This window comes from Petaurus breviceps, unplaced genomic scaffold, assembly GCF_028583685.1.
Source record: "Petaurus breviceps papuanus isolate PSGF00001 unplaced genomic scaffold, PetGlider_PUasm1.0 207, whole genome shotgun sequence".
Taxonomy (NCBI): domain Eukaryota; kingdom Metazoa; phylum Chordata; class Mammalia; order Diprotodontia; family Petauridae; genus Petaurus; species Petaurus breviceps.
The window spans coordinates 16,489,353-16,502,977 of record NW_027185850.1 but is presented as its reverse complement, the minus strand read 5'-3'; the positions used below and the strand labels follow the sequence as shown (position 1 = coordinate 16,502,977).

The following is a 13,625-nucleotide window of genomic DNA, read 5'->3' as shown; positions in this document are numbered from 1 at the left end:
GGCTGTCCACATACTCGATTTACTGAAATGTTCATTTTAAATAAAGCATTCACTATATATAAGAATTCACATTTTGGAGATATTTGATCTATCTGTAAAAAATTAGGAATTAATTTATTATAAACTTCTACTAGAAGTCTAAATTGTGTTTATTTTTCTAGTTGTAATGTTAGACTTGTGTGCATGGATGTAATGAAGGTGCATCATTATTGTAGGTTAAAAGTTGCATATGGTAAGACAGATTTTATTTTCACTGTATATTTTTACTGAACAGTCTATTCCCCATCCCAAATCAAGCATGGATAAAATTAGGTTAAATATAAAAAAAGAAAATATGAATAAAAAAAAGCTCTGCTTCACAGTAGATGGAAAGGTCAAGAAATCCCAGGGGTGTTACATTAGGGTGGAAGGTAACGGCCAAGGTCTTTGTGTTCCATGTATATGTCTAATGACAGTGCTGGAGGACTGCAAGTTCTAGAAGCAAGGTTAGGAAGATCTTGGGAGCAGCAGGGAAATGATCTGGCCTTGTGGTCTCTCCTGTCATCAGAGAGGGCAGTTGTGGACTCCCCTCTCATCTAAGCTATAGTAGACATCAAGCAAAGAGGGCGGTCTCTAGTGGGGGCAGGTCTTTCGGGCTCTCCTGGGTGAGTTCTGAGGGTGCACAGATGTGGGGAGTTGAAGGAAGACAAGGAAAGAAGGGAACCTTAGATGGTGGTGGGTGAAATTCTCATTTCTCCTCAGACTGGAGACCCTGGAAACAGAGTAGGAGAGAAGATGCTATTGTGGTAAGGTATACAAAGAAATGACTAGAGCTATTGTCCCTTATGAGGCATGTGGTCACGAGCAAGCCAAGGTCCTTCTGAGCCTCGTGTTCCTCTCTAGTGGAGTGGAGATGAGAGCTCCTGGCATTCCCCCGGATGTCACATTTTAGGAGAAGACACACTGGCAAATGCCACAGCGTCTACAGGAAGACAGCTTGGATGGTGAAGGAACTTACAGTGAATGTCTTACAATAATTGATGAAAGGTAGTGGGTTTCTTTAGCTGAGATAAGAATAGGGGAGGGGAGTAGGAAGGAAAGAAGTACTTTACTATCTGAAGGGCTGTTGGATCGGCCTTCTTTGGTGAGCTCCAGGGAGCAGGCTCAGGGTGGTTGTTGCCAACAGATTTCTTTACTTAAGGACAAACTTCCTAACAAGTAAGTCTGTCCAAAAGACGGAAGGGCTTTCTTAGAGATGGAAGGGGCCTTAGAGACCATCTAGTCCAACCCACTGACCAAAGGAATCCTCACTGTAATATCTCTGATCAGAGATCCTCCTTTCTCTTTTTGAAGACCTTCAAGGAAGCTGGACCAACAATGTCTCATGGCATCCCATCGCACTTTGGTATGGCTCTCACAGATAGGAACGTTTTCCTCGTATAAAGCCTCTATGCTTTTCCTTACATCCTGCCCCACTGCTCCTTGTTGTACCCACTGGGGTCAAAGAGAAGAAGCAGAATCCCTCTTCCCCGTGACAGTCCTTCAAACACTTGACACTTCAAAAGACCCTATGCTGACCGCTCTAAGGCTTCTCTCCTCTCTGAGCTGACCATGCCCAGCTCCTTTTGTCACTTTGCTTGTCCTCTCTTGAAACTTCTCTGGCTTACTCATCCCCTTCCAAGTACCATGGTGCTCAGAACTATGCACCATACTCTCAATGTGTCTGACCTGGGCAGAGTACTGTGGCACTGTGATTCCTGGTAGCCAGGGTCTCTTGCATTGCAACATCAGACACCAATGGAGGTCTTCCTATGGAGTTGGATGATTGCTTATGGCCTTTGTTAGAGTGTGATTCCATTTCATGTTTAGGGCAGGTATAGACAGCTGCTGATAACCCTTCCAGCTCTGGAATTCAGTGATCCTGATTCTGGTTGGGGCGAGGAAAGCACTTTGTGAATTTTTGTAGTATATTAGAACTATGAACAGCTCCAATTTTTAAAGATATCTTTGGTTTGCCAAATAAATGGCTTCAAATTTCCAGCATCTTGGGTTTCAGCTGGATTAATTGGAGCACCTGTCTAAGAAAGAGGAGATATGGTGGTGGTCAAGCCCCAACAGGGTCTTTCTTGATGAGTTATTATCTTTGTTGCCCAATGAGTGGACAGCTCCTATGGGCCAGAAAGCAGTGTGGTTTTTGTGGACTTGGTGATTCTTGGGAAAGATATTTGCAAAGCTATGTGAAGGGTAACCCACACCCCACCCCACCTCTACACACCCCGGGTGCCTTGTGTAATCTAGGGGTGTCAATAACTTGGAACAGATGGTGCCACCTGATTAGGGTGGTTCCCTGCCCAGAGTTCTTGATGGAGACCATACATAAGGCTCATTTGAGGATCTGATTCAGCAGAGAAGCACACTGACCTGACCACGCTGGCAGCTGGGAGCTCTAGCTCCAGGACAGATTGAGCTTTTCAAGGTCAAAGTTGAGGCAGTGGACGCCTTCTTGTCTGGACATGGCAGCAGGTGAGGAGTTCTATGCCAAACTTCTTCATCCCAACAAAATCCAGTGTGGTGACCAACACATACCCAGGCTCTCCATTGCAGGCAGCAACAGATGTCCTCATGTGGTACCCTTGCTGATCTGTTTGGGGATCTCTCTCTAGATGCCTTGGCTTCATTCATGACAAGTTGGAAAAGGAGCTGGTGGAAATTCTAGAAGGCATCTTAGGGGAAGAAGGTGGTCTGACAGCCAAAAATGCAGCTTTCAGGGAATCTTAAGTTTCACTTACTCCAAGTTCCCTTAACCTTCTTTCTCTCTCTCCCCCTCCCTCCCTCCACCTCCTCCTCTCTGCTTTTGGCTGGGAACTTTTCCCTGTCCCCACATCTTAAATCAAAGGGAAGTCCTTTGAAATATACACTCACCAATTTCAGCTTCCCATCGTCCTCACCTTGTAGCAGAGGAGAGGGTTGTCAGGCTTGCTTTAGGAGCCAGCTCCTAAGAAAAGCAACCTGTCTAAATAGAGCAGAGTCCAAAGAAGGTGAGTTCCTAGGGGACAGCTCTCTTCCGGCATCCCATGATCATAATTGGAAGCCCTTCCAGCCCATCTAGTCCAAGCTTCCTGCCCATCTAGTCCAGGCTTCCTGCTTCCAGCTCTAGCAGTGGCCTCTGATTTCCCTCCTGCTCTAGGGCTATGTCTCCATGAAGACAGATTTCCTTCCATTCTAAGCTTACAAGTAGGGAAAGAGCAATGGGGAGGGAGAGGATGCTCAGAAGATGTGACAAAATTTGTGCACAAGAGAGATACAAAGTACTAAGTGAGGTTGAAAGTCAGAAACATATTTTGGATTGGGAAGATCAAGGAGGGAAGATTTAGGGAAGGAATAGAATTTCCTATGATTATAGAGGTCGAGCTGGAGGCACCTCAGGGGCCATCTTGTCTTGCCCCTGCTTTAGACAAACAAAAAACTCAGCTCCTCTTCTCACCCCGTCCCCCATTCCACAACTGACCTAGATTGGATTTGAACCTGGAACTCTGTGTCCAAGTCCTGAGCTCTTCCCAACTGCCTGATGCTGCCCCATAAACGTCTGTGAGCTTGAATTAAATGAATGCATCTCAAAAGCAGCTGTAGCATTTCCCTATGAAGAAGGAGAGCCCAAGGATGTTAAGTGATGGCCAAGGTCACATAGATTGTATCATCTGATCTGATTGGAAAGGGCTTCTGAGAACAAAATAGGACTTTAGGTTCTGTAACGCAAGCCCACATCTCCCATGTTCCAGATGAGGACAGAGAGGTGGTGACTTGGCCAGGGACACATAGCTAGGAGCCATCTAAAGTCACCTCCATCCACTCTAACACACGGTCTCTATCTCAACTGAAATAAGAGTAAAGAAAAGAAAGGCAGGGTTTCAGTGGATCTTCCCCCCTCAAATTGATAAAATTTTATTTATTATAGTAAGGGAGGAAGAAGACTCAGTACTATGTTTAGGATTCCTTATTTTTCCCTTCATTTGTTCATTATCTATTTAGTTACGGGGTGTTACAGTGGAGTTCAAATTTGCCCCCAGACACTTACTAGCTGTGTTTACTAGTTGTTTGCCTCAGTTTCCTCATCTGTAAAATGAGCTCCATCATCCAAAACCCCAAATGTGGTGCCAAAGAGTCAGACACGACTGAACAACAACAAAATGTATTTATTCATTTTTGATTGGGGGAGGAGGCGTTTGGGGTGGAAGTGATCTTTAAACTTGGTAAAGCTGGCTAGTCTCAGGCCATGACTTGCTTTGTTGTGACACAGTCCATAGTTCCTTCCTAATCACCATCCCACCCTTTTAAGAAGAATTGAAAACACAAGAACATGACATTTATTACTGCACTGTATACGAAAGATTTAGGAAGTCTGAAAATAAATAAATATGTATCTATACACACGCAGCAGACATATACACGTATGTGGAGGTTGCTTTATGAAAACAGCTCCTGTTTTGTCTGCTGAAGTTAATTCCAGTAGTTTTGTGTTTTCTTTACTATGGCTTTTTGGACTTTAGAATTTTCAAAGGGGAGGGGGGATTCTGGGAGTTGCACAGAGCCCCCAAATGATGCCAAGCTGCTTTTTCATTCTTGATTTTTCACTCTGTCCAGTTAGCACCCATCTGGTGAGGCCAATTATCTTTTGCTTAAAACTGTAAAATCCGGGTGGGGGTTGATGTTGAAAAGGAGCTTGGAGGAAAAAAAGAAACAACCCTCAAATGTTAAGTATTTGGAAATCAGAGACTTTCAGTTTCTGGGTTGAAATTACAGCTGTTGGCAGAGCTTGATTTTTTTTTTAACTTTTCAAGTTACAGCAAGCACGTTGCCAATAGTTGGAATCGTCAGGGGGAGGCCCTGGGCCCCTCTGGTTTAAATCTAATCTGCTTGAGAGATCTGGCAACAGGTGCAGATACTCTTACAATTCTCTGCCCTGCCTTTGATTCTTTTCACCCAACACCCTGTAGGGATTGGGGCTCATCATCTTCATAACAGCACGATACTGTTACATGGCTAAAAGACAAGAAGCCAGACTTTCTTTCCTCCTGGCTTCGTGGGAGTCAAAACATCAGGTTTCTCCTGTCTCTCTTTCCCAGGCCTTTTGGGGGGTCAGGGGGTGGGGAAGGGGGGAATGAGTCCTGTCATAGCTAATTGACTCTCGGGGTGCTAAGAACTGCTATGTCAGGTTGGGCTGAAGTCATGCACGTGTGTGTGGCTGATTATCTGGTCCCAGCTCAGGAAGAGTCTTGAATCAACACGCACAGTACCTACCGTGAGGATGGGGAAAATAATTACATGACTTCTTTTTGCCATATGTAACTCGAGGCGGGGGTGGATTTTTGTTGGTGCTTACACCCCGTTCTATTTTAAATAAAATCTAATTGAGGTGGAGGTTGGGGCAGAGATAGGTACATGAGGTACCACATCTGAATTTTCCCCGTGGTAGATTTTTGCACAAACCACCCTGCCTTTTGGGGCTGGGAAGCCATAACCCCTGGGGGGCTTGTTTTTCTTCTGTCTGGGGTTGTAGATCACAGGTAAGGTGAATGCCTTCTACAGGTATCAGAATTTGCAGATGTCCCCATAAGACTGTAAGATTTTTGAAAGCAAGGACGATTTTTCCCCTTTTTTTGTATCCTCAGTGCTAAAGCACAGTGCTTGGCACATAACAGATTATTAATTAAAAAAATAAAAAATAAATAAAGATATAAAATAAATAAATAAAAATAATAAATAAATAATCCTTGTCTGTACTAGACATAAACTGAAGCCCAGGACCTGAATTAAAGTTCTTTCTAGAGCAATTTATGATGTAGAAAAAATATCAGTCTTGAGGTACTTGAGTTTATGTTAGGAGGCTAACCAAACTGCCTTCCTAAGGCTCATAATTTGGAAAGGTGATGAAAGTTTTGTTTTTGTCCCCCCCCCCCATTCTGCCTTTGGAGAGACTTCATGAGAAGGGCTAGGACTCCAATATCATCCTAGGAGAACCTTACCTAGGATGGAAAAATGGGGCCTTGAAAAATCAATTCAATTCAAATCCTGTGACCTTGGACAAGTCACTTTCTTCTCTTTGGACTTCTGTGTCTTCTTTTGAAAAAGGAGGGAGTTGGGTCAAATGATCTCTAAGGTACTTTCAGTCTCTAAATCTATAACCCTAATTACTGCTGTTGAGGACCGTCTATACTGCCCAGAATGAATTCCAGAACTCAGTTTAACCAGAAAGTCCTATTATGTGCCTGACGCTGTGCTAGTGCCAGGAATAGGAAGACAAAGTGAGTCAAGGATTCAGGAACCTGGCATTCCATCCCAGCAGGATCCTCCCCCTGAAATCCTCACACCCAGGTCATAGAAGCCTTAGCTTATTTCCAAGTTCAACACAAACACCTCCTCCTTCAGGAAACCTAGCCCTCGTCTTCCCTCGCTAGACCCAGCCCTTCAAAATGTTATGATCCGTGTCTTAACTGGACTGCAGATTTCCTCTCTAGAGGGAACTCCCAGGGAGGGACTACTGCAACCAGTGCAAATCAGTACCGTCGCTGCAGTTTAGAACTTGGAATGTCTCCTTGAGGCAACAGCTGAGGTTGAAGGCCTCGCTAAGTGGCACATGGCAAGCATGCCAGTCTTGGACAGCTCTCTCCCCACTATCCCAGGCTCGGTCTCCCCCAGAGGTTATTCTGTGGGTATATAGCTAACAACAGCAGACAGCGTTTATTTGTATTTACTATGTGCCAAGCACTGTGCTAAGACTTGGACGGATGTGATCTCATTGGATCCTTGGGAGGTGAGTGCTACTATTACCCCCATTTTGCAGATGAGGAAACTGAGACATATAAAGGTTAAGCAACTTTCCCAAAATCACACAATGTGTGTGTGTGTTTGCATATAATTCCATACCTATTATATTGAATTTCCCAAAAGTCACTGAGAGCAAGACAGTGCCATTTGGTTTATTTGATTTGTGTTCCCCGTGCTCAGGATGGTACCTGGCAAAGAGTAGGTGCTTAATGCCAGCTTCCTGAGTGGGGTGGAAAGTTGCATGGCCTCATTAGACTGGAAGCTCTCAGAGGGAAGGGGCTACTTCACTTTTGCTGTGGTTTCTGCACCCTCTAGAACAGTACATGGTAGCAGAAGATGTTGGACAAAGGCTTGTTGAATGAATAAATTCTACTGGGGAAATAATTATATGCTGCGGCATATAATACTAATAGATAAACATGAAAGAAGCATCCAGCATAAATGAGAGAGAGGTAGGCTCAGAGCAGGAAAACCTGAGTCCAAGCACTGCCCCCATCAGATACTAGATGGGAGCAAATTTCTTGATCTCTTGAGGACCTAGACAACTCTCAAGGACAGTGTTAATAGAAGAGAATCTGCCCTGTGTTTGTAGAGAAATTTTCTCATTTTGCAGGTCCCTACATCAGTGAAATCATAGGCCCCAACTCTAAGAGGGGAACAACACAAAACAAAATCAACTTGGCGGTGCAGTGGATGCAGTGACAGGCCTGGCATTAGGGAGACTCACTTTTCTTAAATTAAATCTGGCCTCAGACACGCACTGACTGTGTGACTCTGGGCAAGTCACTTAACCCTATTTCTCAGTTTCTTCATCTGTAGAATGAGCTGAAACAGGAAATGGCCAACCACTCTAGTATCTCTGCCAAGAAAACCCCAAATGGGATCATGAAGAGTCAGACATGACTGAAATGACTGAACCACAAAAAAAAATATTAAGATCAGTTTCTATGTGGAGGAACTAGGGAGACTTGAAAATGCCTCAAAATGCCTCCTGCATAGGAGTTCTTAACCTGTTTTTTTATTCTGGGACCCCTGAGTGACCAGTCTGATGAAACTTATGAATATCTTCTTGGAATTATGTTTTCAAATGCAACAAATAAAGTACATAAATGCAAGAAAACCAATTATATATGTATGTGTGTGCATGTACAGATACACATATATGCGTGTATGTATATATGTGAATATGTACATATATACATTTATATCAAAATAGTAAAAGAAAATAATTTCACAAAGCTCAGGTTAAGAATCTTTGATTAGAAGGTGGCCCCTGAGCTATGCTTTGAAGGGAACTGGGTAAATTAATGTATCTTCATGTGAAATGTTATCCCCACTATGAATGGAGCCATTTCAGGTTGCAAAGATCTGCCAGTACAAGAGAATTTCATTTCCAGGCTTTCTTTGTGCAGATCAAGTGCTCAGCACACCAAATTGAACGTGGGGATGATCTCATGGGCTGTGCATGCTGGTCCACCAAGTGTGTGCAGAGAACATGAGGAAGGCTCGCTGAGCAGGCCGTTATAAGCCAACGACAGGAATCAGCTACCTGGCCCAGGACCACACCACAGACTTGCAGGCATGACCAAAAATGTCCTTTTCTGAGCTGAGTCCTGCAGGAGACTCGCATTCTGTTCAGTGCTTGTGGTCTTTCGTCTTGGGGACTTGTGATCAGTGGCTGAAACACAAACCCCTGAGGATAAAGTTTGAAAGATAAGTCCCTGGCCCTTCAGCTCCTTTGCCAAAGCCTTCCTAACCCAGGAAAGGGCTGCTCCACACTGAACACCTATTTATTATTTCATAGGCAGAGCGAGTGTGTGTTTGAGTGAGCAGTCAAAAAAAAAAAAACAACCAAAAACACACATTGGTTGGGGTAGTTGATAGAGTCCTGGGTTGGAGTAAGGTTCAAATTCTAATATTGCTCACACTCAGTACCTGTGTTACCACAGGAAATCATTGATCCTTTCCGAGTCTTTATCTGTAAAATGGGAATGAAAAGATCTGAAATAGAGGCATTTATTTCACAGGGTTGTGAGACAAAGTATGGGGAGTGTTTTATAAGTTCTGAAGGGATCTTGTGCATCTGTCACTGCTGGTGGGGGTGATGGTGATGAATATCTTGGTGAAATGGGAAATCTTTCAATCTTGTGTCTGAAACACAATTGGTCCATGACTATTGGGAGTGTCTCCATTATGAGACTTGCTTATGTGAAAGAGCTAGCTCTGAGCTGAGAAGCAGGATCCATGGCATAGGCATTTCTTTTTTTTAATTTTTATCTATCTTTAATGCATGGGATAAAACAAGAATAATCACAGTATAATAAAAAAGATTGCCATGAAACTGCAAATCTATTATGTAAAACTTGCTGTTCCTTTTAGATATATAAGAAAGTTACCATGTAAGCTTCTTTTTTTCTTTTCTTTCTCCCTTCCCTCACTAGAAAGAGCTACCATTAGACACAAATGTATGTATGTATATATGTGTGCATGTATATATGTATATACATATATATATAAAACCATTCTATACATATTTCCATTTTTCAATTATTTAGCTCAGTTAAGCCTTCACATATTAATATAGCAAGTTTTTACTCATCACCCTGACCCCACCTAACTAAAATTGAAAAGATCCCATAAGGTTTTTTTCCAATTTTTTTTTGTTAGTGAAGGCCTTAATGAGTCACATAATCACACAATCTCAGGATATACCTATATTTTTTTCCCCTGGTTTTGTTTATTTTCTTTTATATCATTTCTTCTAAGAGTGGTTTTTAAGGCCAAATTCCAGCGGCAATAGGGAGCCATTGAAGTTTTGGGAGCTTGTAGTTTTGGGAGCTAGGCTTTTGGGAAATCATTTTGGTAGCTGAGTGGCAAATGAATTGGTGCTGGGAGAGGCTGGAAGAAGCAGGAAGGTGAGTTAGGAGACCACTGTAATAGCTCAAATGAAAGGTGATGCAGTTCTGTTCTGACAGGTAGAGCCCAGGACTTGCTCTCGAGGAATTTCTCATCTAATTGGGGAAAAAAAATATGCCCAACTCTGCTTTCTGTGCCTAATTGCATGTGAATTATTCCATACTCCCTTATGCTAAGGGTGTCCACTTTGGTTTCCTCATCTGCATTTCCTTTGGATGACTGCTGGTACTGGGGACAGGGAAGGATAGAAAGGCTAAGCTAGAATCCAGAATCCTCTCCTCTTCCAAATGCACATCTGGAATTTCAGCATCTGTTTCACAGCCTCTCGCTTGGATTTGTCAATGAGTCCTTTGGGTGATGTTTCCAAGGATAGGGTAAGTTAGCTGTTAGATTTGGGTCTCCATGCTCGCACTGAGATAATCTCTTCAGAATCCTAGGATGCTGGAACTGCCAGAGAATTGGCAGGTCATCTGTCCCAGCACCTTCATTTTTGCAGATGAAAAACCAGAGACTTAGAGAATTTACTTTAATAGAAAAGAAAGGTGTTGAAATAAAGAGGTCTGGATTTGGAACCCAGGGCTCCGACGGTGGGACTTGGAATGCAGGGCTCCAATGATGGGGCTTGGAATCCCACCTTTGCTCAGTTGCTTACAACTTGGATAATTTTCAATAAGAAACTTTGGTTTTTTGGGCCTCATTTTCCTCATCTGTAAAATAAAAGGGTTGGATTGAACGGTCCCTTCTAGTGATTCATTGATGGTCTTGATCACCATCTTTGTTCCTCATCAGTCTAGGAATGATGTTAAGAATAGCAATTTATGTTTATTTTGCACTAAGATTTTCATTAGTACTTTACATACATTATCTTATTTGACTTAAAACCTAGTAAGCCAGGCTCATATGAACCAGGAATGCTGGGAGGGAAGCCCTATTGTTAGCCTCATTTTATAGGTGAAGAAGCTGAGGGTTGGGAAGACTAAGCCCTCTGCCCAGACTATGGTGGCATCTGATGTTTCCATCAAACATGGCACATTCTAGAGTTTGGAATTTGGAGTCAGAGGGACCGAGTTCTAATTCTGGCTTAATAACTTGCTACCACAGTGACCTTGTGCAAGTCCCCTTCCCCTTGGGGGCCTTGAGTTTCTTCCCTAGAAAATGAGCTTGTGAGCACACTGTGAATTTGATATACTTAGTCTTGGCCCCAGAGAAGAAAGGAAGAAATGTGCCCCTTTCCTTGAATACATGGGCAGCATTATCTGTGGAAGGCTACACATGCCAGAAGTTGCCTCGGTGTTGGTGGGATTTGTTTCACTGTTTGTAATAAGGAAAGGCACACTTGGTTGGAGGTAAGGGGAAAGGAGTGATTTTTTTTTCAAATGACTGATAAAAACAATAACAAAAAGAGGCATTACTTTTAAAAAAATAGGAAAATAAAATAAAATGAGGAGATTCCATTAAATGACCTTATAGGTCCCTCCCAGCTTTAAATCTAGGAAACATCGAGGGATTAAAATTTTAGATAATGGAAATTATTCACTGGCAGTCTCCCGCTGACATTTTTTCTTTCCCCTTTACCAAACATTATCAAGTATTGATAATGATGTATTGATGAGTATTGATTTTTGTTATGAACCATAAGTGTTTGTGAAAAAAAGGATGGCAGGGGGAGGTATTTTGTTGTTTTTTTTTTTTTTTTTTTTTATGTGAGAGACAGAAGATAAGAACTGGATAGATCTATTATTTCATTCTTAGGGGAATTCCCAGGTGGGAAAAGTCTGTCTACTAATACAGGGAAGACCTTTTCTGCTTTCCTCCTCTGCCTCTTATCAGTAAGAATTATGTTAGTATAAACATACATATGTGTGTATACACATTTGTATATGCACAAATACACATCTCCCAAGGCTCCCTAAGCCCCTTTGGGTCAGTTCTTAAGCCAAAATCGTTCCCTGTGAATATCTACCCTCCTCACTATTGCCTCTATCTCTCCCCTGCAAATCAGTGCCCTCCTTCTTTCCCATGTCAGCCATTCTTATACAAAGTGCTCACCCTGTCCACAGCATTGCCACAGGCACAGGAGGGATCCAAAGTTTAGACAAGCCTTAGTCACTGTCTTCATGGAGCCCAAGCTTTCATAAGTTCCTCGAAGCTATATACAAAATAGAAAATTGAATCTGTTGTCTTCCATTTCTTCACAGTTCCCCTGGGCTTCCAAAGTTATCAGTTAGCAAGTCATCTTGGCTATGAATTATTTGGAGGGGCGAGGAGAGGATCTCAATAGTCTTTTAACTGCCAACAATAGGCATTGAACCCTAAAGGTGGAAGTCAACCACACATTACCAGAAATACTGGGGCTATATATATATGCCCAGCCCATGGACACCCCAGAAGCCACCTCCAAGGGAATTCATCTTTCTCCAGCTGATTCCAATGTCCCTTCTCCCACACACCCCATTTCTTTATTAATTCAGTTCACCCGGCCTAATATGGTAAATGAGGAGAGGAGCAAAATGGCACTACCTCTCTTCCACTGGCCTCTCTATCAATCAATCAATCAACACGCATTTGTTAAATGCCTGTGGGTAAGACATGCCGTCACACTTCTCCCAAGATTCCCTTTTTGTTACGTAGAGAAAAGAACTGAGTTGAGACTTGAGTTTTCCACAAATTCATTTGCCAAAAGCCAAGTCACTTAATGTTTCTGGAACTCAGTTTCTCATCTGTAAAAATGAAGTGTTTGGATTGCTTGATATCTAAGGAGTTCCGTACCTTCCATGGCTTTCTGATTCAGGGAAAGAATGAGAATTAATACAGCCTGCCAGGCTATCTATGCCTCCTCATCCCGTCCATGAGCTCCTCTGTGTCTGCTAAAGGGAATCTACCCCTTGGGCTGGGTGCTCGCCTCTAGCTCTCTCCACATCACCTGCTGCCCAGTCCATGGGAGCACAGGCTTTCCCGCCATCTTCCCTCATTTCTGCTGTTTCATTGCCCCAATGCCCTTTCTGCTCATGTGTCCCTCAGGTGACATCCTTTATTCTGCTTTTCCCATGGAATTCTCCACTGGTAACATGTGGTGGCTGCTCCCCTGGCCTTTCAGAAAGCCATAACTTTAATTCCATGACTTAAAGCCTTCAGGGGAAGAGCAGTGAAGTCCTCCAAAGGGTCTGAGATCTGAGGGTATGGACCACAGCCGCACCAAGGCTATGCATCCTGTGTCATTCTTATCCGTGTCTGTCACTGTGTCCCCCTCAGGGAGCCTGCCCAATGTGTTGGGAGCCTCCTCTCTTTCTCTTAACATCATGAGACTACAATGAAGCTCTCTGGTCATCACCCTGTCATTCCCCACTCTTTCAGGTCAATAAGCACTTCGTGGGGGGTGGGGAGTGCATTTAATTCTAATTTTGTTTTCAGTTCCAAATGTTCCCTATCATCTTCACTTCCTCCCACCACCCCACTGAGGAAACAAGAAAAACACAACTCATTATAAAAATGTAGTCAAGCAAAGCAGGCTCTTTTATTAGCTATGCCCCCCCCCCAAAAAAAAAGCCTCAGTCCACACTCCAAGCCCATCGGTTTTCTATTAGAGGAGAGTGGTAGGTTTAATCATATCAGTATAAGTCCTCTGGAATTATGTGCCACTTGTTCAAGTTTTTTTTCAAGTATGGTACCTGTCCAGGTATTTTAAGCAGCTATCCTGTGTCAGGTATTGTGCTAAGCCCTCAGATACCAAGAAAGGTAGAAGACAATCATTGCCTTCAAGGAGTTCACATTCAAATGGAGGAGACAGCACACACATGGCTAAGCACAAATAAGGTATAGACAGGACAGATTGGAGATTAATCACACTGCGAAGGCATTAACATTGATGGCTACTAGATGGGGCTTTAGCAGAGGAAGCCAGGACG

At 43.0% G+C, this 13,625-nt stretch overlaps 1 protein-coding gene across 8 annotated transcripts in view; it reads left to right on the top strand.

Annotated features, from left to right (window-relative positions):
* LOC138164927 (FGGY carbohydrate kinase domain-containing protein-like) overlaps window positions 1-13,625 on the top strand; it is a 544,546-nt gene that overhangs the window by 203,025 nt on the left and 327,896 nt on the right. The window contains exon 1 of one of the 8 annotated variants that reach the window (XM_069092905.1): window positions 2,392-2,502. The exons of the other annotated variants lie outside the window; for them this stretch is intronic. The gene's annotated coding sequence lies outside the window, so the exon portion shown is untranslated. Of the gene's footprint in view, window positions 1-2,391; window positions 2,503-13,625 lie in introns of those variants that run through there. 8 annotated transcript variants of the gene reach the window in all.